Source organism: Meleagris gallopavo, chromosome 1 (genome assembly GCF_000146605.3).
Source record: "Meleagris gallopavo isolate NT-WF06-2002-E0010 breed Aviagen turkey brand Nicholas breeding stock chromosome 1, Turkey_5.1, whole genome shotgun sequence".
Lineage (NCBI taxonomy): Eukaryota > Metazoa > Chordata > Aves > Galliformes > Phasianidae > Meleagris > Meleagris gallopavo.
The window spans coordinates 72,656,345-72,665,471 of NC_015011.2; positions in this window are offsets into that span (position 1 = coordinate 72,656,345).

Sequence of the window (9,127 nt, forward strand, 5' to 3'; positions counted from 1 at the left end):
TTTTGAAGGCCATGCAAACTGAAGAAAGTGATTGCATGTATTATGGCACTGGAACTGTTTGCAATAGCTGTTCTGAATATCTACAAAACAATTGCAGGATTTATTTTCTATACAAAAGGTTTTTTAGATTACTGGAAAATATGTGTTGCATACTTTTAATTCAACTGGAAAAGGGTACTTCTGTCTAGCAATACATTATCACGTAACTGGAAGGAAAAATAAATAAAGAAGGAACAAGCGAAAAGTCTCAGGAATTAAATATTAAAGCTACAAATTAGATTTCTAACATAATAGGATAGCTTCTCTGAGATGTTTCAAGAATGAAGGTCAGTTTTGGAAAAGCACTTTAAAGAATGTTTCGTTTCGAAGAGGACTATGTCAGAATGCAAATGTAGTGATAATGTAGATAGTGTACATCAAAGGTGCTTTTCTGCCAAGAAGGAGAGAAGGTGTTTGATTTATTACACATAACACAAATTTTCTAAACACAGTTTAGGGTTATTTATTTATATTCCAGATCTATTCAATAACGTCCTCTAGACAACCTGAGAACAACAATATGTACCACAGTGTTCAGTGGCAAGTCTGTGAATCCGGTCTCTCAATTTGCACACTAGTTCAATAATAAAGACACCCATAGTAGTATGCAATAGTATTCCCTGCTGTATTCCGAAGCACAGTGTCACCTCTGCGAGAAGACAGCAAGTTCTGTAACAATTTTCTTGGGAAATAAAAATACAATTGGAGAAAAATCTTCCATTCTCTGCAGTGAAAACATATCAGATTTTAGACAGTATTTTAATTTAGTTCATAGAAAAGGTCCATGCACGTACTTCAGTTTTGATAATACACAATTAAACTATAATACTGTGACTTTCCAGATCACCTCCTCTCACAAAACGTCATTGTACTTTGCATATTGAGCTCTGCCTGCCAATCCCAATATAAAGTATTGCTCGTATCCTTCCCCAGGCCACTGTGAAAACAGAAAGAAGAAATATGAAGAAAATAAGAGAACTAGTTCTAATAAAGAAATGATGATCTCCAAAGAAAAAATTGAAGTAAAGACTTTTAGATCCATACCTTCCAGTGGATACACCAAAGCACATGTACTCAGTTTGAAACTCAACCATTTGTTCCATGAACAGAACTTAAATTTTCTGATATAGTTTTAGTGGTGGATATAGTTTTAGCTTTAGTGATGGAAAAGAGATCTGATACTCAGACCTAGAAAAGGTCTTGTATTTGAATAAGAAAGGATTTTATAGAGGTCACCACATACTGTGATTACAATTTATTTGTGATTCTGGCTGTGATGTTTAACTATACTGTTGCCAACTGGACAACATTACTTGAGTGGAAAAATAGAAAGAGAGCATGTAGGTTGCTCAACTTTATGGATCATAAAAAATAGGGCCAAAACTTTTCTGTATTTGAGATTCACAAGATACAAACCAGCCTCAACACAAGTTGAGGAGAACAGCTTGGAGAAGTTCAGCATGGCAGATGAGAGCAGTTCCCAAATGACTGACCACTGCACTGGAATGGAAACTCACTGGGATGAATAGACATGTCAGGCACAAATCAGACTGACTTCCATAACTGATGGCAACGTGTCCCAGACACTGAGACAGCTCCATAGGAACCATGCTCACAAAGTGTGAAGAGCAACCAGTGGTAGTAGTACTAAAGCTTTTCCTTATTCCAGCTATGCTGGAAAACAGAGAAATACTTTGAGTTATCAACACTCTAATGGCTTTACGTGCTCTTTGAGATCCAGTCTTATATAGGGTAAAGTAGATCAGATATTCCTTACTTTAGCTGGAGAATCAGAACTTAAAAGTTGGTTTCAAATCTTAGCTGACCACAAAGCAGTGAATAAAACTGACATTTTCCTGTCACAATCCGGTAAAGAAACAAACATGTCTACTGTGAACCATAATCTCTTTTTGCATGTGCTCAGATATGCTTTGGCAGCTGTTTTAAGGGAGAAACACTACATTATTTAGCATAACACAATACTTTGATTTCATTCAATAAAATTGTAGAATGTTAATGTGTAAAGAAAATACATGTTCCTAGATTTGCCTTTTTGGAAACTTAGGTACAGCTTGCCAAGGAAAAGTAAATTAGCAATATAAGAAACTGCAACATTTCAATAATACATGAATGAATAACTGTGGTACATTTTATTCTTATTTTTATTCTTAATTAACTTACCTTGTCTTAAAGCTAAATGTTAAATCACAATAACAAGGAAAGTTCTTGAAAATTTTTCCCACTGACATCTTGAAATATTGTTTTCATTGTTCATTGAGATCCTATGTCCAGGTACATAATTTTCAAGTCCTGATGGAAAATATTTTCAATACGATCACATTCTAAAAATATTTTCCACAGAAAATATTTTCCATTCCATTGTGAGCAATACATCTCAAATGGAATTGTAAAAATCAATCAAAAATTATGTATCTCAATCTACAGTAATAGGTTCTGTATTAACGGGCTGTGCACAAAGGATTATTAATTAACATTACTTTCTTTAACATGTAACTCATGAATAAGGGATGTACTGCCTGCAGAGTGCTGATAGAGATACTAAATGAGGAAATACACCATTTATATAAATTCAGTTCTTTGTTTTACAGAGTCCTATTTTTGCACAAAAGAAAGGAAATCTAAGTTTACAACGAAATCTTGCTCTTGAGATATTCTGCTAAATTACTGTAGCAAATGTTGCTTTTTGAAAAATTAGGGTTAAATCTTACTTTCCTATTGATAAAGGCAGTTATAATAGAGGGAATGGGAATTTCACTATTGGCGTCAGTAATTGTACAGGCTCACACTTGCATTTCACTTGAGTTGATCTTAGGAACAAAGAGTGTCATTTAACTCCTTATTACTGTAATCAGTGCTCTTGTTGTTAACAGACCAGTGCGTGGAAAAAAGAAAATCCTAAGGGTTTTAAAGTAAAAAAAGATATTACTAGTAATAAAAGATACACAAAAAGCTGTTTGAATTTTCTCTTGCTATACACCAGGAGGATTTCAATGATGAACCAGAGTTCAGTGTGAAAAACAAATAAAGATGTTTTTTTAAATGTTTGCTGGCCATAAAATTTTTGCTTAGAATCAAGAATCCATCTAGAGATAATCTGAATGATATTCATTCATCACATGACTCAGTGCTGCTCTTCATATTCTCAAATTAAAGCTAAAATTTGCAGTGAAGTAAGGTTTTTAATTGTTTCTATTTAATTCTATTTAATTTTTTTTATCATAAGCAACATAGCATTAATTTTGGTGTAATCATTCTTATCTCTTTTGCCGACTATTAATGCGTGTGTCAATAAATAATCATTCAAGATCTTGTTGCTGTCCATTGAGTATTTTGAGAACTGTGTTCTTTGAATTGATAACCATGCCACAGAGTATAAAAAGGTTAGCAACTGGCACATTTATCCAAGTAACATACAGTTCATTCTACACTTTATAACATCTAAGTGTTTTTTCGATGACTTCAGCCTTTATAAGACTAACAAGTGTACTTAGGATTTATAGTTGAGAAACAGCATGGCTGCTTCTGCTGCCAGTCTTTATTCATGACTCTAATAATAGAAAGTGTAATAAACAATGTAGATTTATAACTGTACTTTTTAGTTATTATATCTGAAGGTTCATGTAGTCAGGAGAAGTGATCACTACTTTTTCTGATTTAGAATTTTCTCACTTGATGCCAGACACTATCAAGTTATTCAGTAAGTAGACAACTTTGCTATTTTCATCAGTGCTTTGTGAAAGAGTTGACAGCTTGCGTGTTAAGGCAATCTGAGCTTCAGTCTAACAATCTGATTTGTTGGCTGAGTAGATTTACTGCATCTTGATTTTCTTGATAAACACCATGTGAAACACAATGAAAGCTGCCTTGACAACATCTTTATCTACATGAAAAAATCTGCATTGGTCTGTGCAAAGAGGAGTCTCACATAAAACTGAGAATTTTGTAATAAAAACGGTTGTACAGTTTTGTGAACAATAGTATGTTGTTAGCATGTGCCATACACAAAAGAAAATGGATCCACTTCAACTTTAACTGTAAAAGGCTGATAGAGATAATTCAGTGGTAAACTTTAGACTAAAAAAAAAGAAAAAAAAAGAAAAAAAATGGAAGCATAGATCAGAACTAGAGAATAGATTATATTATAGATATAAAATAAACGTTATGTAGGAAATAGCTTGATTTTATGGGATGAACAGTATCTTGTTGTTGCCCTGAAAGGATTTTTTACTTTTGAAGTTCCTAGATTAGATAAGTTTAAACAACCCCCTGTTAATTACTGAAAACTCATTATTTCTTGTATTTCCATTGAATTAGACAATTACATTTCTTCCTACAATTTGTAAAGAATGATTATATATTTTACAGTAGCTGCAAATCTCAGATATTTTGTCCATATTATCTTGCCTATGTGTCTTGTGTTCACGTGTTTAACAAATTCTGGCCAACTATATGCCGTATGATGTAATCTGTGCACATACTGTTCTTTCCCACCCAACAAACTAATGCAGTACAATTTCAATTTCTTCTAAATTTCATCAGTAATCCAGAAACCATTTTCTGATTTCCTTAGAATTATTTGAAGTCATTTACTGCTTTGATGAGTGACAAAACTGTATTATGAAAAAGCCCATCTATAGATATAAACCACAAGACAAAAATTTTGTACAAATATTGATAGTCAATATTGACTGAAGTAGCAGTAATAGACTGAACTGATTGAAGAAGCCTGTGAAATTTATGTCAATAATATTTATACATCTGAAAAACCTTTTGATGTTAGATACCTATTCTATGTGTATGTTGCCTTTTAACACACACAAGATGAGAGTATCATCATGAACAGCATCACTAGGATGGTGAGACAATTGTCTATTTATTCCTCTCCAGTTTGATACAAATACTGCAGATAGCCTTGGGAAAGATATAGGTGAATACTGGGAAGGTTCGTGTACAATGTTTTAACAGTTGAAGGCAAATCTTCATATGTTAGTGTGTCTTCTTGGAGGTTTCAGCATAGTGAGGCTATACACTGGAATTTCTGTGTAGAAGATGCCTCAGAGCTCTTGAATCTAAAATGACTCCTGAAGAGATGATATTGTGCATAGCATTTTTAATACTCTATGGTTTTTAGTTTGTCTGATAATTATTAGTCTGCCTGATCTTCAGGAATTAATTTCAAGTCTTTAAGGGAGAAAAGAACAAGATGCCTCACAGTGGTGCAACTTCCTTGAAGCATCCTGAGGGATTTTACTTTTTCCTAAGGTACTCTGAAATATAACATTAACAATGATAGCAACCACAGAGAAGCAAATTCAAAGAACCTAACTAAGGCTTACTCAGCGCTGCTTGGAAATAGAAAACTTAGAGCCACCAGATTGAGTTGGTTGTTTCAGATGAATATAGTGAAAGACCAGCGGGTGGGACCCAAAGAATTAGGCCACGTTCCCACTTGGCAGGAAGCATAGGAACCTTGAAAACTGCAAAATTTGAGCAGATCTCAGAAATGAAGGAAGCTAAAATCACAGTTCTAAGTGCTAGGTGGCCAACTAACTTGTCTGAACAACTTCATTTCTGTCCCGATTTGATTACAGACATTCAAAATATGTCATGGCTCATTGTCTAGCATGGACTAGACCTTTTTCAGAGCATCAGGATATAAATCAATTATGAGGACATATTATCATTAAAAATGAAAAGGCATGTGAGAAAAAAAGATTTAAAATGACAAAGACTGAGCATTCAGATGCTTCCTAGAGAAAAAAGATGTCTGAAGCACCATTTTCAGTTGCTAGCTCACACCTAAGCAGGGAAGACTTTCTTGGTGCTGGTTCTTTTTTTACCACCTGTGCTTAGTGTCATTGATCACAGGCAATACAATGACACAGTTATGAAAGGCTTTCAGGAAAAAAAGCATTTCTGTTCTAGTAAGTAATGACAGGTAAGAATACTACAGTCACCAAAAGGACATATAGCTGTCACTAAGCCAGATGTCTTTAACATGCTTATCGTGCAAAGAATTTTAGTCATCATAAGACATACAGGTTTTGAGTCTCAAGATTTTAACTCTATCATAAAATAGCAAAAACATTATTACACCTAATGAATGGCTGTTGTTTTAATGGTAAATTAATGAATACTATAAGTGGAGAACATTTGTAATAATAATAATAATAAAAAATCAGAAAAAGACTTGAAACTGAAGTCCAGAAACTAGATCAGGTTAGGTGATATTCAAATGCATGATTCGGGACTTCAGGATGAATGTTTATTGGCAAAGAAAGCAGGCTCAGATCTTAGGACTACAACATACCCTTGGATATTAAGGCTGCACACACACCCTGAGTATCTTCTTGTCTCTCCAAGCTTTCAGCCCTAAGAAATATAAATAAATCACACCAATTCTGCTGCAGAATGCACAGACGTGCCACAAACAGAATTGGGCAAACACCTCAGGGAAAGCAGGTATATCCACAATTCCTCAGAGAGTATCCTCAAGATACATAGCTCACTTTCATAGTGAAAGAAAATAGAAATTCCTTTCTATCAAAAGACTTCATTATATTTAAGATACTGTTTACATTATGGAAGAACCACTGGCAATAACCACAAAGAAAATTCATTTTATTCAATTTGATTACTTTTGGGGATTTTTCCATTATGTAAACAACACCTCATGCATCTCAAGCTTTGAAACAGCTTTGAAAGCAGACAGCAACTGATTTGGTTGAATGCAAACTCTTTATATAAACCTCTTGATAGTTATTATTCTAAGAAGCACATTGCTTCTGTCATTGCCTGTATAGACTACAAAGTGTGAAAAGTACTGAAAAAGCCTGAAAAGTTGCTGTGGGGGCATTAACTTTTTTTCAGACCTTTCTGAAACTGTGGAAAAGTGTTTGGGCTAGAGATGTGCTTGTTATTCTAAACTATTCCAAACGTCCTCTTAAAATAGTTATAAGACTTTAACTTTGAATTCAGATAGCTTTATGCACAAAAAAACATCACACAAAATTAGCTATAGCCTATATACCCTATGTAATGTGCAGTGTGTTCAAACTAAACCAGGCAGACCTTGCTGATGCAACTATTTTTTTTTGCAAATACAGGGTACTTTAAAAACTTGCATTCAGTCAATATCTGTGATAACTTTGTTTGGACACCATATATGCCCGGATTTTGGTATGTGGTCTGAAAAAGCAGAAGAAACAATTTATACCACAATAAAGTCAATTAGAACCCCAAGTAAATTTTTCCAACAGCATACAAGGGTGGGATGACAAGTCTCTATACTAATAATTAGACATCATCCTTTAGCAAAGCCAAGCTTATTTTTTTATATCTTTGTTCATCTTTTTTTTTAGACATTATTTACCTTAAATTCCTTCCTTATATTGGATACTATTCATGTTTCCTTCCAGATGTTAGAGGTTAAGAAAAGATTTTTATTTCTTTTGATTTCTCTCCTGGGCAAAGAATCTACCAGCTTGTTATTTTCCTCAGTACTCTGTATATAACAAAGAATCTCATATGTGGAAGGCCTCATTTTCTCTTTTTAGTTGTACTCCAGAGATGCTGTGAGCACCTGCAGCTGAAGTTGATTTCCTTGAGTATTGCAACTGTTCAGTAACTCTAAGGATTGAACCTGCTAGAGCTAAATAAATGTGAGAAGCTCGTACTGGATCACAGAATCACAGAATTGTAGACATTGAAAGTGACCTCTGGAAATTAGCTAGTCCAAGCAGGTTCTCTACAGAAAGTTACACAGGAAAGCATCCAGGCAGTTTTTGAGTATCTCGAGAGAAGGAGACTTCACCACCACACTGTGCAGCCTGTTCTGCTAATTTGTCACCCTCAAAGTAAAGTTATTTTTCTTCATGTTTAGATGTAACTGCCTGTTTTCTAGTTTGTGCCCACTGCCCCTTGTCCCATCACTTGCCACCACCACAAAGAGCCTGGCCTCATCCACTTGACTCCCATTCTTTAGATATTTATAAGCATTGATAAGATCCCCCTTCAGTCTTCTCTTTATCCAGGCTGAACAGTCCCACGTCTCTCAGCCTTTCCTCATAAGGGAGATGCTCCAGGCCTCTCATAATCTTTGTGGCCCTATGTTGGACTCTCTCCAGAAGTTCCCTGCCTTTCTTGAACTGAGGAGCCCAGAACTTGACACAGTACTCCAGATGTGGCCTCACCTGGGCAGAGAAGAGGGGGAGAATATCCTCCCTCTACCTGCTAGCCACTCCCTTTTTAATTCACTCCAGGATATCATTGGCCTTCCTGGCCAAAAGGGTACACCTCTGGTTCACAGTCGACCTGTTGTCCTCCAGGTCCACCTTCTCCGTAGAGCTCCTCTACAGTACATAGGCCCATAACCCATAGGTGTCCAACCTTCTGGCTTGCCTGGGCTGCACTGAGTGAAGAGGAGTTTTATTGGGCCGCATGTACGTAGGCCGCTCTGAAAGTGATGCCATGGAGTTTTGTAGTTTCCACGGAAACTACAAAAGATACAGCGAGCACTGTAACACTATTTGATAGAGAAAATTCTCAGCTACAAAACACTATTTTTTAACATATTCACCACCCTTAGCTCTGCATTTTCATCAGTGATGAACAGGAGCCTGCATACCATGCTCATAAAAACTTGCACCAGCAGAGGTGACCCACTGTCACTGTTGCTGCTGCTGAAAGGCATTACCCACTGCCTCACTGTGCTCACCTCTACTGATTGGTCTCCGTAAACATTCAGCAAGTGTCAGTGAATGTCGGTGGGTGCCATTTTTTCCATATGAGGAATTCAAGGACACACCTCTGCATCATCAGCAGTTCCATGTCAGACACCATTCTACCCCTCTGCTGCCATCTGTCATAAGACAACAAAATGTAACGGAATATTGGTGGGAAAGCTCAACCTCTATTGCCATAGCACCAACATCTGCCTCTGACACCACGGGCCAACATCATAAAATAGGAGAATTACTTTTAAATCAACCCTCATAAAAAAATATAATATAGTTAGCGTATATAAGTAAAAAAAGATTTTTTTGATATTTTTTTATTAAAACATAAA